This window comes from Polypterus senegalus, unplaced genomic scaffold (assembly GCF_016835505.1).
Source record: "Polypterus senegalus isolate Bchr_013 unplaced genomic scaffold, ASM1683550v1 scaffold_3295, whole genome shotgun sequence".
Lineage (NCBI taxonomy): Eukaryota > Metazoa > Chordata > Cladistia > Polypteriformes > Polypteridae > Polypterus > Polypterus senegalus.
In genome coordinates this window covers 134-22,492 of record NW_024384268.1, presented here as the reverse complement: position 1 = coordinate 22,492, position 22,359 = coordinate 134, and the positions used below count along the sequence as shown (strand labels likewise).

Sequence of the window (22,359 nt, the reverse complement as noted above, 5' to 3'; positions counted from 1 at the left end):
ATATATAATGATAATGTGTGTGTCCGGACACCACACCAGCTCCATCATTAAAAATGCTGCTGACATCACCATCATAGGCCTGATCACCACCAATGATTAAATGGCTTGCAGACAAGAGGTCTATCTGCTGACTCAGTGGTGCCAGGACAATCACTACCTTTCATGGCCAAAATTTAAGGAGCAGGTCATAGACTTCAGAGAATGGATTAAGCTGTGGTTTGTTTTTGTGGGGTGCTGTGGAAATGGTGAGCTTGTTTCAATTTCGTACAGTAACAATCACTGATGAATTGATTAGGGAACAGCATGGTTTGCCTATTGCCAAGTTCACCAATGCCTTCCTGAGACGTCTCACATGTGCTGTCTGGAGTCCATCTTCACTGGCGGCATCACATCCTGGTAGGGCACACACGCGAGGGTGGTGAATGCCACAAACTATTACTGGCACCCAGCTGCCTTCTGTCCAGGATATCTAGAAGACATTCTGCTAAGATTATTACACACTCGGCCATCCTGCACAAGTGTTTTTCTTAATCCTCCCTTCTGGCAAATAGTAAAGAACCAATGGCGCTAAGTATGGCTTGAAAGAAAGTGTTTAGTTAAAGAGTTACTGAACAGCCAATCATAATAAGAAATGTAAGAAAAAGACTAGGTATAAATATTTGTAATATACCTGAATATATATATCTACTGTAAATTGTATTCTATATCTTTATTGTGTTTTATTATATTATTACTGTTCTCGAGAGGCATGTACAGTAAATAACAATATCATTGTACTGTATGCACAAGACAATAAATACTGTCTGTTTAATGATGAGATCACCGCAGGATAATTCCCTGCTGAAAGCACACTGTAACTGATCCACTATTTATTATTAGTAGTAGTTGTAACAGTTTTTGATATTTATAAAAATTTTACAAAGACGACGACTCAAAGACAGTTTGAGTTTATGTTGGTATAAGTTGGGTCTTTGCAATCAACTTAAATGTTGCACAAAAAAGGTTTAAGAACAATCACGATTGTCTCAAACTGAAAAGTTAAAAAATGTAAAATTATGTAAAATCTACTGGCTGTCACATGCCTTTCAATTGATATGGACATGACATCCAGTATTTCACACATGCAGCTTTTAGTAATGAAAACGTTGATGGATCAAATCAATAAATAAATGACTGTTTCCTAAAATGTTTCCTTGTCAGTTTTAAAACTCATTTTATATGTAGCACTGTTTTTGAAAACCTTCTAAAAATAATGAAGCTTTATTATTGTTTCACATGTGCATAATTTGCTAGTGGGAATATGAAATACATTTATAGATTGAAAATCTATAGGTATGAGTTTCACGAGGCACATTCCGTTTGAAACACTGGATAGTAATAAGATTTGTTACTTTTACTATAATGTACAGGGGAAAACGTAATGAACAACCATTCAAAATAGTAAAAAAAAACAACATAAAACTGTACTTTATATCGGCGAAGTGTTAGAATCATGAAAGAGCTTAGAATGATTTGATAGCATAAGTATGAAACTGGAAGTCATTTATGTTTGACCAGATAGAAAACTGTTGTAATTTGTACAACTACAGCATCTACAGCATACTGTGCAACGAGCGCGTCAACACTGTCTCGCAGAGGGCATGATACGAGTGACGCTGGGAAAGGGCGTTATGATAAATTGCGTCATTACATGCATGTATACTATGTTGTGCTCTGAAGGGCGTTCCGTGACTGAACCTATGGGCATTCCGTGATATGGAGGGCGTTCCGTGAGGTATTGCAGTCTGCAGCGTGACTCTGTTGCTCCAGCCACGTATACTGGGCGAACCTTGCGTCTTTAACTTCCAAGATCAGACGCTTTCAAACTGGTATGGCCATAATCAACAGCAGCGCTCCATAATGCTGGTTATAAATTGAAGTTCGGGTGGGTCGCTAACAATGTACAGGATAAAGATTCAGTTCCCAGCCACGCAATGATGGTCAGGTGGCGTACTTACAGTACAGGAAAAAAGCTTACAGCATCCGGGGATCCCAGGCAGCCTCCCATCCAAGTACTGGCAGAGCGCATGCGTATTTATCCTCGTTGATCAAACTACATCGGGTGCTTTTACACTGGTATGGCCGTAAGCAAAAGCGGCGCTTCATAATGCTGGTTATATATTGAAGATCGGGGTGGAGCGCTTCCATTGGAAAGAAAAAGGATGCATTTCAAAGGCATACACTGATGTTCAGGATGAGTACAACAGTAATGAATAAAAGCTTACAGCATTCGATGTTGCAAGGCGGTCTACCAGCCTCGTATACTGGGCGAACCTTGCGTCTTTAACTTCCAAGATCAGACGCTTTCAAACTGGTATGGCCATAATCAACAACAGTGCTCCATAATGCTGGTTATAAAATGAAGTTCGGGTGGGTCGCTAACAATGTACAGGATAAAGATTCAGTTCCCAGCCATGCAATGATGGTCAGGTGGCGTACTTACAGTACAGGAAAAAAGCTTACAGCATCCGGGGATCCCAGGCAGCCTCCCATCCAAGTACTGGCAGAGCGCATGCGTATTTAACCTCGTAGATCAAACTACATCGGGTGCTTTTACACTGGTATGGCCGTAAGCAAAAGCTGCGCTTCATAATGCTGGTTATATATTGAATATCGGGGTGGAGCGCTTCCATTGGAAAGAAAAAAGATGCATTTCAAAGGCATACACTGATGTTCAGGTTGAGTACAACAGTAATGAATAAAAGCTTACAGCATTCGATGTTGCAAGGCGGTCTACTAGCCACGTATACTGGGCGAACCTTGCTTCTTTAACTTCCAAGATCAGACGCTTTCAAACTGGTATGGCCATAATCAACAGCAGCGCTCCATAATGCTGGTTATAAATTGAAGTTCGGGTGGGTCGCTAACAATGTACAGGATAAAGATTCAGTTCCCAGCCATGCAATGATGGTCAGGTGGCGTACTTACAGTACAGGAAAAAAGCTTACAGCATCCGGGGATCCCTGGAAGCCTCACATCCAAGTACTGGCAGAGCGCATGCGTATTTAACATCGTAGATCAAACTACATCAGGTGCTTTTACACTGGTATGCCGTAAGCAAAAGCTGCGCTTCATAATGCTGGTTATATATTGAAGATCGGGGTGGAGCGCTTCCATTGGAAAGAAAAAAGATGCATTTCAAAGGCATACACTGATGTTCAGGTTGAGTACAACAGTAATGAATAAAAGCTTAGAGCATTCGATGTTGCAAGGCGGTCTCCAGCCACGTATACTGGGCGAACCTTGCTTCTTTAACTTCCAAGATCAGACGCTTTCAAACTGGTATGGCCATAATCAACAGCAGCGTTCCATAATGCTGGTTATAAATTGAAGTTCGGTGCACCATTCCTTACCATTATCATTTTTTCTACAGCTTACAGTCTGGATGGAACTTGTTTTTTATTTTTTCAGCCTTCATTTTTTATATGGAAAGAAAATAGTAGTAGCTTCTGGAAATGTTTTCTTGCTCGTTGTGTCATTTACACTCAAAACACAAGCTCAAATTCAAGTATTAAAATGAGATTTAATGTTCTCCTTGTAAAAAGCTTCCATTTTCTTGCTCTGTGTGTCTTTCTATACCGAAGTCTGAAGGAAGATCGATGTTGAAGCCCGTTTCATTGAAATACACTGGAGATTGTCACTGATTGAAATATCGGCAAACCAACTTTGTGATACTTATCAACATATTCTGCATTTTAGCCTGCAGAGGAAAATGGGTCCTACTTTGCATTTCTGCAATGCATGATGCATATAGCACCTGTGGCACAACAGATAGCGCGTTGGACTTCTAGTCTTCACTGAACAGTGATTCAAAGGTTTTGGGTTCGAGTCGCAACTTTAGCAGGCCTCTTTTCCTTCTGGACAATATCGTAAATTACACTTCTGCACTGATTGGAATTTGCTCAAGCTGGTTTTGGGACTGATATGCATTTTTTTTGAGAGCTCAGTGCGTGCAGAAAGCACTTGTCTTAATGCAAAATTCAAACAGCAACGAGGCGGAAACGTTTTTTGTAAATCATTGACTTTTCAAAATCTTAATTTTATGGATTTTTAGCTGAAGTCAACCTTCTGTGGATGTATGAGTGGAATTGTCTTGTAATTATTGGCAAAATTCAACAAATTACAGTTGTGCCCTCAGTAGAAATGGCACCGTTGATCACGCGGTTGAGCGATTAGCCGGCGGAACTGAGGGTATTGTTCGAGAGAGTAAGCACAACATGAACATAACACATATAATAAATCAGAAAGAAAACTTTGGAGAATAAGCGACAAAAAAAAAAAAAAATAAATCTTCAGAGTAGGTGCTTGTCATCATCAAATGAAATGTATGTTCTGAATGACTTTTCAACAGCACACACTCTGAAGGGATTTCTTTTTTCTTTCCTTTATTTTTAATATGCAAAGTAAAGGAGTTTCTGGAAATCTTTTCATGGTCTTTTTGTCATTTACACTTAAAAACAAGATAAAATTCCAGTATAAAAATTAAATTTCATTCTTGTCCTCTTCATGTCATCTTACTTGACGAGTTCCACAGGGTTCTATTCTTCAAACAGTTGTCCTTTTGTTATACATGTTACCTTTAGGCTCCATTTTTAATAAGTATGGCTTCTTCCTTTCACTGCTATGCTGATGACACTCTCATCTATTTACCATTGAAATCAAAGCAGATCGAAGCAATACAATGTGTGCTTGAATGAAATTAAAACTTAATGGCAATTAATTTTCATAATCTAAATGATAATAAAACTGACATTGTGGTGACAAAGGTTAGAAGGTTTGAGTGTCTCTGATGTTGCTCTTGGTCCTTTTTCATATAAAAATTGTAAACATTTAATTAGGAAACTTAGGCATGATCTTTGAGAGCTCATTCAAACTTGACAAACAGATATATTCTGAAGTTAAATTATGCTCTTTTCCAGCCGAGATTTTAATGGTAAAGGATTTTCTTTCTTTCAGTTATCTTGAAAAGGCCATCCAAACTTTTATAACATCTCGTTTAGTCTATTGCAATTCTTTGTATGTAGGTGTTGTTCAGGTCTGACATCTACAACTAGTCCTCAACTTTGATGCTCGCTTATTGAAGGCTCTCATAAGCATGGCCATATTCCACCAATACTGTCCTTGCTTCACTGGCTTCAGGTCCGCTTCCAAATTGATTTTAAAATTCTATTACTTGTTTTCAAATGTTTGAATGGAACATCCTCATCTTGCCTCTTGGAACCACTTCACTTGTATGTACCAACAAGAGCATTGCAGTCTACTAGACATATGCTCTTATTGTCCTGATGTGGAGGTTGAACCAAATGGGATATTGGGCTTTTGCAGTGATGTTTCTTTTCTTTGGAAAGGCTTTCCTTATTATATTAGGTTTGCTCCAACAAAGGCCATTTTTATGTTATCATTAAAGTCTCATTTCTTCTTGTTGGCATTTGACCCTGCAAGGGTTTGACATTATGTTTGTATATGTTGGCTCGTGTACATTCATGATTATACAGTAAATACTGCATGTATGCATGGGTGTGGGTATTCTGAGTTTATTTTATGAAATGGTTGGTTATGCTTGCAGTTTTCTGATGTATACATACTGTATGTTTTAACTTCTTCTTTTACATTTTCTTGTACAGCACTTTTGGTACAATTTTGGCTGTTATAACACTAAGTAGTGCAGATCTGTGACAATGGACTGCAAAGATGAAGTTGGTATGCAATATGTATTACAAAAAATGAAACAATATATAAAATACAGAACTAGAATTGTAGGTTGTAAGAGAACAGTGAGAAATGCTTATGTTTATGTTACATTTTCTCACAGAAGAGAGTCGTTTTTCTTTTTCCTCTCACGTTATCTAAAAACAGATGCATGTTTTCCATATATAAATAAAGGAAGATGAATGGTCTCCTCTTCTTCTGGGAATTCAGATAGCAAATACAATTTCGGAAGAGCCTCCACAATGTCGTCTTACTCCATTGACAGTAATGAAGGGAGTGAAACTTGCCACCTGAACACAAATTTATTCTCAGCACTCCACTTCTCTGCCTCCTTAAGAATCTGAAGGATTCTGTATTACTGAATTATATTTTATGAAAAAAAGAACATTTTTTAAATGGTCATCATAAATTTTATAGCCTTTTCCTGCACATTTACAAGGAATGTTAAAAAAGGAAAGGTAAAAGATCATGTACAGTATATCCTTAATTTGTTATACATTTTTAACATTACTGCTTTCGATTACAGATTTTACAAGTCTTTAATGTTTCTTACAATACACTATTATTAACACAGTACACAATGCATTTAAAAAATTCTAAGGCCTTTAAGAGTTGTATTTCTGCGTCAGAAGACATAAAATAGGCTTTGGGCTTCTACTTCTACTGGTTAACAACTAACAGCATGCATCTTTGTATGTAGGTGTTGATCAGGTCTTTTTATGATGTCTACAACTAGTCCACAACTTTGACGCTTGCTCCTGGACTCTTTTGATTTGAGCCAGCACATTAGTCAGCCTACACACAAAGCAGGTCAGACGTTAGATTTAGTAATTACTAATGGACTAAAAGTTGATGTGAATTAGATCATTGATATTGATCTATCAGACCATTTTCTCTTACTATTTAATATAGAAATAATGATAGAAAACATTCACTAGAAGCATATTGTTAAAAAATGCTTCTTTGATTCATTTGCAACTTCAAAGTTTACAAACATTCTAAGCAACCAGTCTGTTTGTAGTGCTTACTACAATAGCGGGGATAATGTAAATAGTAAGGTGGAAAATTTTAGTACTAAAGTGAGAGCTGCTGCTAACATTTGAAAAGACAGTTAAAAAATCTTCTAGCACAATTATACCATGGAAGACTCAAAGAGTGTCTGATTTAATGAGAACATGCCGGGGAGCTGAGTGTAAATGGAAAAATATTAAACAGATTATCCACTATGAGATATACAGAAAACAACAACATAGTCCATCTTGAGAGGTAGTGTTATTTCTCTAGAATTATAAATAACAATGATGGTAATCCCAGAGTCTTATTCTCTACAATTGATCATCTGCTAACCCAGGTCACTCAAATATAGCAAAAGTTAGACCTTTTTGTAACATTGCAAGATGTTGAGAAACTATTTTACACTTTTGTTTTCCGTCGACTAGATTGCTGCAACGCTCTCAGGACTACCCAAAAAAACATAGATTGATTGCAACTAGTGCAGAATGCAAAAAACTTCTAGTGAAACTTGTGAGGCTTTTGCTGTAATGAAAAAATTGATGATATTAGAAATAGTATAGTACATCTCCCCAATACTGATCCTCTTAAACCTCCAGTACTCCATTATAAACAAATAAAATTCTTTCACCAGGACATATTTACCTGATTTATATAAAATCGTTTCTCAACTGAGACCATCCATCTGAGTCCTTGACCCAATATCAACAAGTGTTTTCAAAGAAATATTTGGTGTGATAATTGATAGTATTCTTGACATAGTAAACTCATCATTAGATACGGGTGTCTTCCCAGACTGCCTTAAGACTGTTGTAGTTAAACCCCTGCTCAAGAAAAATAATCTTGACTCTTCTGTTTTTGAAAATGTTAGACCTATTTCTAACCTGCCTTTCATAAGTAAAATCCTAAAGAAGGCAGTCATTATGCAACTAAATGACCACCTCAATAAACATGCTATTTTTGATCATTTTTAGTTGGGTTTCAGAACAAATCACAGTACAGAAACTGCATTCTTTAAAGTAGTAAATGACTTGTGAGTAAATGCAGACAGAGGCAGTTTATCTGTTATCATCTTAGATCTGAGTGCCGCATTTGACACCATTGATCACAATATTCTTAGAAATGGCTTTAGTCAATGGGTGGGCCTCTCTGACAGTGTGTTAAATTGGCTTGAGTACTACCTGGCAGGTAGAAAAGTCTCTGTTAGTTGTGGTAATTAAACCTCAAAGACACATGATATTCTATATGGCGCTCCACAAGGATCTATCCTGGGTCCACTGCTCTTTTCGATTTACATGCTTCCATTAGACCAGATTATCTCAAGGCATAATGTGAGCTCCCATAGCTATGCTGATGACACACAGCTGTATTTATCAATAGCACCTGATAACCTCAACACTCTTTATTCACTGACACTGTTCATGAAGGAATGAGTAGTAATTTTCTCAAACTAAGGAGAAAACAGAAATTTTAGTGTTTGGCAAAAATGGATATAATGAGGTTATTAGAAAAAAACTTCATGGATTAATATTAAAAGTCAAGGTGGAGGTAAAGAATTTAGGGGTAACTTTTTTATTTCTGTCCTGAATTTTAAATCACATATTAATCAGATTACTAGGACAACATTTTTTCACTTTTTCACAGAAATATAGCAAAAGTTAGACCTTTTATAACATTGCAAGATGCAATGATTTCAGTCGACTAGATTGCTGTAACGCACTCCTCTCAGGACTACCCAAAAAGACATCAATTGATTGCAACTAGTGCAGAATGCAGCTGCTAGAATATTAACTAGGAAAAGAAAATCGGAGCACATCTCTCCAGTCTTGATATCACTACATTGGTTACCTGTGTCATTTAGAATTGACTTTAAAATACTGCTTATGGATTACAAAGCCTTAAATAATCGTGGTCCATCCTATGTTTCAGAATGTCTTTCACCTTACACTTCAAATTGTAATTTAGATCTTCAAATAAGTGTCTTATTATTATTCCAGGAGCTAAACTTAAAAGAAGCCGTGAGGCGGCCTTCTGCTGTTATGCACCTAAAATCTGGAATAGCTCACCGTTAGAAATTTGCCATGCTAATACAGTGGAGCACTTTAAAAAAAACTGCTAAAAACTCATTATTTTAACATGGCTTTCTCATAGCTTCATTTTAGTTTAATCCTGATACTCTGTGTTTTGTCTTGGTAAAGTAATATATTTCTCTACTTTCCCCTTTTGTATTATTAATATGTAGCCTTTGTCAGAATGCCTCAAATCTCACAGACTTACCACTGTTTATAAGGTATTGTACCATATAACTTCTCCCCACTTTCCCTTCTACATTTATAACCTCAGGAAATTAGGTGCAGTAAAAGAAAAGCAGGAGTTAAGTTACAATTTAAACAATATATATTATTGATAATATTCATAAATAATAACAATATGCAAAGTACATTTCAATATTGGTAACCATACAACCTTATAAATGTTGATGTGTAGTTTCAGACGGCACACAGACTTGTTAGTTACTTTAAATGTCTGTAGTTAAGGCATCATTTGTGGTCAGCTTTCTTCAGAACAGGCCACATGCCTCTCTCAAAATGTCTGCCGAGCTGTGCTCTTCATTGTGTTGTTCTTTTCAGTTCATGATGTGTGATGGTCTTTCATCAGTTTGGTAAGAGAGAGTTCTGTCCAATCCCTACAGCCAATAGGGCATCATGGTACTTAAAGGCTTTTGATACAAGCTAGTTCCAAACAGCAATACTTCAGACCAATGGGGGAATATAACACCTTCACACCTGCTCTCCAAACCATATGTTAAGTAAAGTTCGGCAGTTAGGCAGCCTGGATTTCCTGTGGGGGTTGATAGAAAGACTTTAGGAGACAAACACCAAAACTGTCTGAGGTACTTTCCCCAACCCTGTCATAAAATTACCCTAAAAAGGGGGAAAGGGTTCTTAAACCATCAAACCATTGCTGTTATTATCAATAATGTAACACTAATATTACTTTGCATTGTCTAATCTACAAATAAAGACATACAAAATATTTATCAACTTATATGCAAAATTTCACATCGCAACACTCTGTATATGTATTTAATTATCAATATCATTCCTGGTGGCTCCATAATCTGTACTAACCCCTACTTTCTCTTCTGTTGTTTTTCTGGTTTTCTGTGGTGGCGATCTGCATCAACACCACCTGATCAAAGCACCATGATGTCCCTACATTGATGGATTAAAGGCCAGAAGTCCACATCACCGTCATCATCAAGTTTTTCCATATGAACCCTGAATACCATGAGGAATGATTTAGGTAATTTATGTTAGGTAGAATGCCTAGAGGGGGCTGGGCAGTCTCGTGACCTTGGAACCTGTTGTGATGTGAGATTCTGCATACAAGTTGATATTTTGTATGTTTTTTTGTAACTTAGGCAAAGCAATATAATATTATTGTTACGTTCGAGAAGCATTCATGTTTACAAACTACCTAACCAGGACTAAGTCAGGAACGTGAATTTTATGACAGAGTTGGGGCAAGTGCCTAAAACAAGTTTGGTAAGTGTTTCTCTGAAGTCTCTCAACCCCCATATGAAAGCCAGGGTGCATAACTGCCAAGCTTTACCTTAACATATGGTTTGGGGGGCAGGTGTGAAGATGTTTCAATGGGGGATTGGTCTGAAGTATGGCTGTTTGGAACTGGCTTGTATCAGAAGCCTTTAAGTACTATGACATCCTATTGGCTCTGGGGGTTAGACAGAAAACCTATAAATTTGCTCACTCCTTACTCTTTCTCTCTACCAAACTGATGAAGGAGCATCTCACACCCACCATGAACTGAAAAGGACAACACAATGAAGAGCACAGCTCGGCAGCCATATTGAGACAGGCATGCAGCCTGTTCTGAAGAAAGCTAACCACAAATGATTCCTTAACTAGAGACATTTTAAGTAACTAACAAGTCTGTGTGCCGCCTGAAACTACCCATCACCATTTAATCAGGTTGTATGTTTGTCAATATTCAAATGTACTTAGCATATTGTTATTATTTATAAATAGTATTAATAATATATATTGTTTAAATTGTAACTTAACTCCTGCTTGTCTTTTACTACACCTAATTGCCAGAGGTTATAGATGTAGAAGGGAAGGTGAGGAGAAGTTATATACTATAATACCTTATAAACAGTGGGAAGTCTGTGAGATTTGAGGCATTCTGACAAAGGCTACTTATTAATAATACAAAAGGTATAAGTAGAAGAATATATTTCTCTACCAAGACAAAACAGAACCCTTGCAGATTTTGTTTTTTCTCCAGCCATCTAGAGCTTTTTTTTCTGTCCTCCCTGGTCATCCGACCTTACTTTTATTCTATGCTAATTAGTGTTCCCTAATTCTATTTTCTTATTTATTTTGTGTTTTTTCTCTGTCTTCATCATGTAAAGCACTTTGAGTTATATCATTTGTATGAAAATGTGCTATATAAATAAATGTTATTTTTGTTGTTGTTATCTCAGACAAGCATTAAAAGTCTTTTATACATTTTATTCACTATACAATAGGCATTGTAAGCCAACAAAATATATTTCATCTTTCTTATGAAAGTTTATAAAATGATACAGTATGTTTGTACCTGCTCATCATTACTTTGTGCTGGATGTTGGAGAAGGGAGGCTGATGTTTCTTCTAAAAGAAAAGATTTGAAACCTATGTAATGGCAAAAAATTTTTTGTTCACTTCAGATGTAGTTGATGCCTTTACTCATTTTCTGACTTTCATTGATTGGTTAATAAAGTCTGAACTTGAAAACAGGAAAAAATATTTACCATAGGAAATGTTAAAAAACAACCAAAAGAACATGCACAAAAATGGCACTGTCCAGGCTGTGCATAATTTCTGTACCATATAATTTTTTGTTGGGTTTTTGGCCTTCATTTAAAAGGGTGTTTGCTTGCTCAGTCCAATGTGAGAAGTTACTTCAGTGAATGAGTAAATACATGAACTACATCTGAAGTAAAATTTAAAAGTCTTGCTATTACATAGCACTGTGTTCATGCAGGTTTCAAGTCTTTTCTTTTAGAAGAAACATCAGCCTCCCTTCTCCAACATCCAGCACAAGGTGCTGATGAGCAGGTGCAGACACATCATTTTATAAACTTCCACAAGAAAGATGAAATACATTTTGTTGACAATGGCTTACAATGCTTATTGTAAAGTGAATAAAATGTATAAAAAGACTTTTAATGCTTGTATCAGATGCATACTGTTAGTTGTTAACCAGTAGGAATCCAAAGCCCAAAAGACTAAAAGCCTGTTTAACGTATTCTGACACAGCAATACTACTCTTAAAGGCCTTAGAAAAATGTAAATTAATTGTCTTCTGTGTTAATAATAGTGTATTGTAAGAAATATTGAAGACTTGCCGAATCTGTGATTGAAAACAGTTATGCTAATAATCCATCCATTATCCAACCCGCTATATCCTAACTACAGGGTCACGAGGGTCTGCTGGAGCCAATCCCAGCCAACACAGGGCGCAAAGCAGGAAACAAAATCTGGGCAGGGCGCCAGCCCACCGCAATAAGCTTATAATGTATAACAAATTAAGAATAAACTGAACATTATTTTTTCTTTCATTTTTTTACATTCCTTTTAAATGTGGAAGAAAAGGCTATAAGCTTTATGATGAGCATTTAAAGAATTTTCTTCATTTTTTTTCATAAAACGTATTACAGCAACACAGAATCCTTCAGCGTCTTAAGGAGGCAGTGAAGTAGTGTGTTCAGGGGGCAAGTCTCACTGCCTTTATTACTGCCAATGGAGAAAGATGACTTTGAGGAGGCCCTTCAGAAAATTGATTTGCTTTCTGAATTTTCAGAGGAATATGTCCTTATATCCTTCACCTTCTTTTTTCAATATGGAAGACATGTGTCTGTTATTAGATAACGTGAGAGGATAAAGAAAAAAGTGTTTTGTGAGAAAATGTAGTATAAACATATATGCCCTTCAGTGTTCTGTTACAAACTACAATTTTTGTACTATATTTTATATATTGTTCAATGTTTTGTAATAAATGTTGCAAACAAACTTTATCTTTGCAGTCCATTTTCTCAGATCTGCAATTCTTAGCGTTATCTATTAAAATAATGTTTTATAAGATAGGGTGAGGTGAACTTTATTTAGAAAGCACATTTACAACAGCCAGAACTGAACCAAAGTACTGTACATGAAAGGGTAAAAGAAGCAGTTAAAATATACAGTATATACACATCACAAAACTGTCAGCATAACCAACCATTACATAAAAGATAAACTCAAAATACCCACTCCCATACATACATAGAGCATTTATAATCATGAATGTACATGAGCCAACATATACAAATATAATGTCAATCTCTTGCAGGGTCAAATGCCAACTAGAAGAAATGAGAGTTTAATGATGAATTAAAAATGCCCTGTGTTGGAGCAAACCTAATATAATAAGGCAATTCTTTCCAAAGAAAAGAAGGAGCCACTGCCAAAGCCCAATATCCCCTATGGTTCAACCTCCATTTCAGGATAATGGAGAGCATCAATGAAGAGAAGTATTAGACTGCAGTGCTCTTTTTGGCACATACATGTGAACAGGTTCCAAGAGGCAAGATGAGGCTGTTCCATTCAAACATTTGAAAACAGAAATAGAATTTTAAAATCAATTCTGAAGCAGACCAGAGAGAAGGGTCTGGCTGCAGACCGCACTCTCAGCCACATGCACGCTCAGCCACTGACGTCAGATGCAGGCTCAGCCACAAAAGGAAGTGCAACCAAGGCTCAAGCAGCAACTTAGTTTTTGAGGCCAATGCAAACAGTAAGTTACGTTTTATTATTTCTTTTACCAAATTATATATTTACATGTTTTATTTTATTTCATGCCATACACACATTATTGCAGTGTAAATGTTTTGGTCAAGTGCATTAGGTAACTTCTTTCTTTGATGACTGGAGTGAGTTTGTTTTTAGTTACCGCGACTACTAGCCAGTTAGCTCACGTTATCTTACCATTAAATAGACAAATGTCTACGACCTTAAGATATCAGAAGCATATTTAAATTTGTGTGAATTAAAGTGATGTAAAAATGTTTATTAAGCTTATTAATAAAACAAAGATGTGTTGTTTCTTTGTGCTTTTACATATGCACCCTCCATAAGATGTGAGGCTATTGTGCCACAGCAGTGCATGAATTGTTGCACTTTGTATCATTGTCCACTATGCCCTGCCCTACAGTCTATGAGGTTGGCAAGAATCCAATAGCATTTAGATGGACATTTAAAATATGCAATCATTTTTGAAGGTAATGCAAGGTGGATTATTACAATATATCTAGGGTGACTGAATAATTAATGTGCAAAAATGCACTGAACTCTAGCATGTTAAAGCACAAAAAACCCGAAAACTTTAGCCAGACATAAGAAAAATATTCTTTTAAAAATTTGGTAAGAGTCCCCCATGTAACAGAGTCTGTTTTCAGTCTACTTTAAGGCATTGTACAGACATGGAAAAAATCACTTAAGGTGCTTGTAAATTTACTGGACACAGACCATGATATAGCCCACATAATAGCCACAATAGTCCCATCATTTAGCATCTGAATGCTTTGTTTCAAATTAATTCATTTACTGACTTGTTACTTTTACTGGTTCTTATTTCTAACAGATAAGAGAATATGTCGTTGCCATCTGCCATGTAGGTCTGAGGGTCACTACCATTGTCCGTTTTGCATGAAGACAATACTTAGAAGAAACAGTATGGAGAGTCATCTAAAAATATGCTCAAAATCTGCATCTGAGCCTTCCCACAGCCTACTTTTTCCAGTGCAAGAATCTTCCCTCGACCTACCTGTTATGCCACAAGAACCTTCCCACAACCTACCTGTTCCGGCACAAGAACCTTCCCACAGCCAATCTGTTCCAGCACAAGAACCTTCCCACAACCTACCTGTGCCAGCACAAGAACCTTCCCATACCATACCGCTACCAGTACAAGAGCACTCCCAAGTTAATGAGCTGGGTCCAGAAAACAGTTCTAAAAAAAGAAATACAACAAAGTGCCCTCATTGCTCATTAGATTTTCTCAAAAAGAATTTGGACACACACATATTAAAAAAACATACAGACATATCCCAGGATGTAACACTCATGTCTCATCTTTCCAGCATTTGTGTTGATGTATCTAATGGAGTGTCAGTAGTTCAACAAACTGGCCTGTTCCGGTCCATGTACAAAGGAAGACAACAGGCAACATTCATCATGTTAAATGTGAACTTGTGGAATGCTGCCAATTCCACCCTTTGGCTCAGAGAAGTGGATTGCCTTTTAGTCAGTGTGAACATCTCCGCTCACTTGATTATTGCCATGACACTGCTTTTGAAGATATCTTAAATCCCATTGTTCTAGATGAAATGGTGGCCCTTAAATTTTTTGGGAATGAAATGAAAGCAGTTTGCCTAAAACGGCAAAAAGCAGCATAGGCAGCTTGTGTCCCATTTTCTGTTTTGGTGGAATTTGGTGGCTCCAATAAGCAGATTACGCTATCCATACATGAGCCTACAATACATTATTATAGCCGTCTCGGTAGAGTCATGGTCTGCTATAATTCGACTGATGGCACTTGGCACTGTCCCTGTGCAAAGGCTCGCACAACCTGTACTCACAAAAACATTCGTAATGGTACTTGTTTCAAATTAATAGAGACTTGTTCAAGATTGGACCATCTAAATCAGCAGATGCACAAACAATGCAAGGGGGTATTTATGTGCCCAACATTGATTTGCAAAGAAGTGTGCAATATGTTTTTGATGAAAAAAAAATACCTGCTTTCCTCCCAGATGCAATAAGCAAACCCAAGTCATTACTTGAGTATCCTACACAGTTGTGTCCTGTGGAAACAAAATGTACATTTTGTTTTGAATAATTTGTACTTGAAATGCCTCTGTTGGTCACAAAAAAGGCCAAAATTGCAACAATGGTAGGTGTATTGCATGGTAAGTTGAATATTCACTTAAATGTGTGGCCTTGCATGTTTCTCCCAACACACAGACAATACTGGAAAAACACTTTTTATTTTCTTTTTGTTTTTTAGATGTTTGAGTCTACACAAGAAGATGCCCAGTATGTCATGTGCTTTACAGGTATCAGGAATGGCAGGACGGACTACACAATTTCGATAATCACTTGTTTCTAAGTCTTGAACTTTTTCTGTACCTTAGACAAGGCTTGCAGGTTTGTATGAATGTGCATAAGACAAGAGCAAAATTGATTAATGTTTTATTTATTTGATTTTATAATCTAAATTTTTCTGTTCACTCTGCTTCCTTTTCCTTCAGAATCATATTTCAACATATAGAGCCATCAACACTTTGGAAGGCCTCAGGGGAGTCCAATACCGAAACAGAGACAGCCTTCTCAATGGTTACTTGCATTTTGAAGCATTAACAGATAATGACAACAGTTATTCATGTGTAAACTGTGGATACCATCCCCCAGTTGTTATCATGGATCTTCATAAAAAAGGTGTTTTCTGCTTAGCAGGTAAAAAACATTTAAATTATGTCTTTTCATAAATGCTACACTTTATACCAGGAAAAAATCTTCCCTTCTTTCCCTTTACAACAAAGTGAGTGACCTCAAAGAGCTACCTGGCGAATTCAAAGGCGAAGTGGACATCGAACAGTTCTGGCGATCTGTTTGTCTTGAGATGGTTGCGTGGATTCTTTCAAAGTAATTACACACTTAAATTTGATAACTGGTTCCTAAAATATTTTATTATATCATCTAATTTGTTATTTTAGGTTTAAAATGAAATTTAACTAACTCGTGTTTCCCTTCAGGTCATGCGCTAGAACCCATTTTCAGTGGAACCCACCTATAAGAACTGGGTTCCATGGATTGGTAAACATACAAGGTAAGCCCAAATAGTACTCAGTACTGAGTATGAGAAAGTAACAACTTCAAAGAGTGCTCCAGAAGAAGCACAGATCATTAATTTATTCGAAGATTGTCTTGTGGATGAGTTAATGAAGCAGAAGGTAGATGGATTTAAGTATTTGTTACTAAATCAGTTAAGATGAAGTGTAGGGAACTATGGTCTTTGTTATGGCATGTTTAATGACATTTTATTATTACCTGTATTAGGCTGGAGTTGTCATGATGCTCCAACAATGATGGACGGATTAAAAGGCAGAAGTCTACGTGACCATCATCATCATCAAGCCCTTCCGTGAGAATCCTAAATCCAAAGAGGACTGTTTCATTTATGTTAGGTAGAATACCCAGAGGGGACTGGGCGGTCTCATGGTCTGGAATCCCTACAGATTTTATTTTTTCTCCAGCCGTCTGGAGTTTTTGTTTTCTGTCCCTCCTGGCCATTGAACCTTACTCTTATTCGATGTTAATTAATGTTGATTTATTTTGTTTAATAATTGTGTCTTTCATTTTTCTATTCTTTAATATGTAAAGCACTTTGAGCTACTGTTTGTATGAAAATGTGCTATATAAATAAATGTTGTTGTTGTTGTTGTTGTCAGAAAACTCTGCAGGGCCTGCAATATTGATTCCAGGGGTTCACGCATGGACATGTTATCAAGGTTACGAGCAGAGATGAGAACATGTCAATGTTATGACAAGATTTTCCAAAAAGTCTGGGGGGCATCAGGTAAGAGCATTATTATATATATATATATATATATATATAGTAAAAGGATAATAATATTTATTATTATTTATACTATTATTTTGTAATTAAATTATTGTTATAAGTGGATGGACAATCATATTATGTCCACATGGTGTTGTGTATAGCCTGAAGTTTAATTTGAGAGCTGAGAGTCCTAGGGACTATGTCGACCTCCTTTTCTCTTGGAGACACCTGCCCAACGTTTTTTGTTGTCATACACGGATGGAGGTGGTACCCAGCCAGGACACCGAGAAGACAGGAGGAGAGCTGGTGCCTTCTCCAGACCTCGAGGCGACATGGGTAAAGAACTGGGAAGCTCAACCCTGTAGGGTACGGAGTTACAGGAGTTTGTTACAGGACTGGACCCTGGACGAGCAGAAGGACCTGCCGCTGGGAACCTGCCCTCATGGGATGGGACGCTTCACTGACGGATTTTTCGCTGGTGATGGGGCGGCCCCAAAACTGGGGGCTCTGAGGCGAGAGCGGCTCGCTCCAAAGGACATGAAAACCTTGGAGGGTGCAGTGGTGCGTTCCAGGGTGCCAGCTTGGACCCTGGACACGTAGTGTAGGACCCACCGGGAGGAGTTGCCCTCGCGGGGCGTGTCACGCGAACCGGCGATGTCTTCACTGGTGGTGGGGCAGTGTCATACCCAGATGGAGGTGGTACCCAGCGGGATGCCCGAAGACAGGAGGAGGGCTGGTGCCTCCTCCAGACCTCGAGGCGACCGCCCTGGGGACCGCATGGTAAAAGCTCAGAATCTTAACCCTGTAGGGACCCGGGGTTACCGCCAGGGTGACCCCAATACAAGGAAGACCCTGGACATCAGCACTTCCACCACACCAGGAAGTGCAGGGGGGAAGAAAAACAGGGACACCCGGAGTGCTTCCAGGGAGACAACCAGCACTTCTGCCACACTGGGGCGTATCTCTGGGAGATTGCCGGAAACACACCTAGAGCACATCCGGGTTCTTATTTAAAGGGGCCACCTCCCTTCAGAGGGGACAAGAGTTGGGTGGAAGAGTGACAAGGTCTTTGGAGGAGGCAAGAGGCGGCCTGAAGAAGAAAAGAAGAGAGAGAAAAGGCATTGGATTGGCCTGGAATGAGGGGTATTGGGGATTGCTGAACACGGAACTGTGAAAACAATAGAAAATAAAAGTTTGCTTGGTGACATGAGCTTGTCTGCCTGTCTGTGTCCAGGGCAATGTTAACACTGTGTATGACTTTGCACGAGGTCTTGCAACACATGGAAATTTACATGCCATCTTCAATCCCATTCCAACCACATAAAAGAAGACTTGCCAAATCAACGCAGGAAAACATTGACTCAGCAAAGCAGGGTAGACTGAAGATATCTCTTCCTTGGTTGACTGAGAAGTCAGAAAATCCAAGCCAACAAAGCCACTTAGTCAAGCTGATCACTATGTTCTTTACGACAGACTTCACGAGTCCAACACAAAAGACCCTCAGGATGTATTGAGACAAATTAACTTGGTTCCAGAGCTACGAGGATGGCTAAACAGTCAAGTTGTGCTGCAGTTCTTTGCAAACTTACGGAAAAGCAACTACTTTCTCAACAATATGGCAGCCTCAACACACATTTTCATGATACGCAACATAGTCCATTACAAAAAAACAACAACAAACAAGAAGATTTTGGAGCTCCAGTTACAGCGTGGACACAGATCTCATGACATTGCAAACATCACCTTCTCTGACTTAGGACAAGCAATAGTAGGTTAGTAGACATCAGCAGACCTCTATCATGTGTTATGTATCTTATAATTGTTCATGACTTACTTTAAATTATGTCCTAATTTCTCTAGCAACACTGGCAAGTCAAAAGGCATCAAGTCTGTCAAGATGTACTACCTCTGTACACGAACATGTAGAGGAGTCACTGGAGTCGAGTGCTGAAAAGTGTGTTTCTTTTTTACTTCAACTAATAAAAAAATGGTCAACTTTTGTGTCACTGCTCTCGTGCTTTTGTATCAGCAGGCAAAACACCATGTGGACTTTGGTGTGAAGCAATAACAAATTGTCAAAATATTTCTGCATGTCGTGCAAGCTGGACCTTACAGTATCACCCGACTCTAAAAGAACTGGTTAGTTTTATTAAATGTAAATTATACAGCATTTCAGTAAATATATATATTTTATCTAATTTCTGATATTGGACTTTTATTAGCTGGACTATGTACTTGACACTGAGAGACCAGGAACAGAACTTATTGTTGGAACCACAAAAGCATGTCTTACTCGTGCTGACTTTAGGAGCCTGGGCCCGTACAAAGTTTTTTACAGGTCCTGACGAACATTGAGAAGATCATCGGGGAGTTGGGAGCAGCAGCCAAAGCGCCGTTGGAGAAGGTGAGGAGTTACATACGGCAATTTGGTGGAAAGCCTCCCGTAATACATGATGTGGCGGTACAGGTAAGCGTGACCCGTACCGCATATAAAGAAATAGGGACGCAGTGTAATCCGGGCCCGCTTTTAATAAATAGCGGGTGCCAATACACAACGTGCCCTACAAGAGAGGCTGGATCGTTAACTGAGTGGCCGGGGGAAGGGCTGATCAATCCGGAGCAGCTAGACAGTGCTGACACCCGGAGCGAGGCAGCTCTAAAGACGCCGCCACCGGTCATTTATAAAACAAAAGGGGTGCAGACAGTATAGGGTCTCTCTTTATCTCAGAGACTCAGACTGTGGACAAGCCGCAGATGAAACAGATCACTAAAGTAAAACAGGGGTCTCCTGACAAGTTGGAAAGGGGCCATAAAAACACAAAGGTGGCTGGGGAATTCTCCTTAGCAGAGAAAGGGGCGGAGCCAGAAGTACCCAGGTGCTTCAAGTACCACAGAGAGAGACTACCAAGGGGACCTCTGCTGTGCTATGAATGTCGAGGTTGTCCTAGGAGGACAAGGGTGCAAAACAACCATTCTTATATTGTTCCTCCTAGGTTTACACGGGAGTGTCAGCTGCATCATCGGGGCCCGACCTTTGGATCTCCTTGGGGGAAGATGTTCCTTGTGGGACAGGACGCGCAAAACCCTGGTTTTCTGCTTGGGGAGGAGTACTGTGGTCTTTGGCCGGCTTTTCATCCCGGCCAATACCCCCAAGCCGCCAGATGGAGCCCTCCCTGCAGTATGGAGGTGCCCCGAAGACCAGCAGGGAGTCATGGACTATGTAGTTTTTATACACAACCTTGCTGGATACCACAGGGGCTGCAAGAGGGAGCTGCTGGAAGGACCGAAGAATCATTCGTGCCCTATAACCCGGAAGTGCGTCACAGGAAGAGCGACGTGCTTCTGGGGTGAGAAGAAGGACTGGTACCTGACCCGGAAGTGATAAAGAATTACGTGGACTGGGGATTGGGAACACTTCTGGGTCAGGGAGGATAAAAGGACTGTGGGAGCTGAGCTGGGTGGAAGGGTGGCAACGCGTCTGGGAGTGGAGGATTATTTAGTATTATTGTATTGTGATTATTTATGAGTATAGTGGAGGAGAGGGTGCTTTGTGCACTGTGGCATTTAAATAAAGTCGATTATTGGACTTTTATCTGGTGTCCGGAGTCTTGGACAGCGGTTCAAGGCGATAGCGATAGCCTATCTGTCACTATATATATATATATATATATATATATATATATATATATATATATACTGCTCAAAAGAATTAAAGGAACACTTTTTAATCAGAGTATAGCATAAAGTCAATGAAACTTATGGGATATTAATCTGGTCAGTTAAGTAGCAGAGGGGTTGTTAATCAGTTTCAGCTGCTGTGGTGTTAATGAAATTAACAACAGATGCACTAGAGGGCAAAAATGAGATGACCCCCAAAACAGGAATGGTTTAACAGGTGGAGGCCACTGACATTTTTCCCTCCTCATCTTTTCTGACTGTTTCTTCACTAATTTTGCATTTGGCTACAGTGTCAGTGTCACTACTGGTAGCATGAGGCCTCTGGACCCTACAGAGGTTGCACAGGTAGTCCAACTTCTCCAGGATGGCATCATCAATACGTGTCATTGCCAGAAGGTTTGCTGTGTCTCCCTCAACAGTCTCAAGGGCATGGAGGAGATTCTAGGAGACAAGCAGTTACTCTAGGAGAGCTGGAGAGGGCCATAGAAGGTCCATAACCCATCAGCAGGACCAGTATCTGCTCCTTTGGGCAAGGAGGAACAGGATGAGCACTGCCAGAGCCCTACAAAATGACCCCCGGCAGGCCACTGGTGTGAATGTCTCTGACCAAACAACCAGAAAGACTTCATGAGGGTGACCCAAGGGCCCTATGTCCTCTAATGGGCCCTGAGCTCACTGCCCAGCAGCATGCAGCTCGATTGGCATTAGCCATAGAATACCAGAATTGGCAGATGCACCACTGGTGCCCTGTGCTTTTTACAGATGAGAGCAGGTTCACCCTGAGCACGTGGCAGAAGTGAAAAGGTCTGGAGAAGCCATGGAGAACATTATGCTGCCTGTAACATCATTCAGCATGAGCAGTTTGGTGGTGGGTTAATGATTGTCTGGGAAGGCATATCCATGAGGTCACACAGACCGCTACAGGCTTGACAAAGGCACCTTGGCTGCCATTAGGTATCAGGATGAAATCATTGGACCCATGGTCAGACCCTATGCTGGTACAGTGGCTCCTGGTGCACGACAATTCCTGGCCTCATGTGGTGAGAGTATGCAGGCAGTTCCTGGAGGATGAAGGAATTGATACCATTGACTGGCCACCACACTTTCCTGACCTAAATCCAATAGAACACCCTCTGGGACATTATGTTTTGGTCCACCCAATGCCACCAGGTTGCACCTCAGTCTGTCCAGGAGCTCAGTGATGCCCTGGTCCAGATCTGGGAGGAGATCCCCCACAACACCATCTGTCATCTC

At 39.2% G+C, this 22,359-nt stretch overlaps 2 long non-coding RNA genes across 2 annotated transcripts; both read left to right on the top strand.

Moving 5' to 3' along the window:
• The first annotated feature begins 13,930 nt into the window (after positions 1-13,930).
• LOC120521886 lies at positions 13,931-16,492 on the top strand. The gene is made up of 5 exons (XR_005632220.1): positions 13,931-14,083; positions 14,446-15,756; positions 15,871-16,010; positions 16,115-16,319; positions 16,406-16,492. It is a non-coding gene; the product is annotated as an uncharacterized LOC120521886 (long non-coding RNA).
• Positions 16,493-19,462: 2,970 nt separating this feature from the next.
• LOC120521887 lies at positions 19,463-20,577 on the top strand. Its single transcript, XR_005632221.1, has 3 exons — positions 19,463-19,566; positions 19,650-19,831; positions 20,421-20,577. It is a non-coding gene; the product is annotated as an uncharacterized LOC120521887 (long non-coding RNA).
• The last annotated feature ends 1,782 nt before the right edge of the window (positions 20,578-22,359 follow it).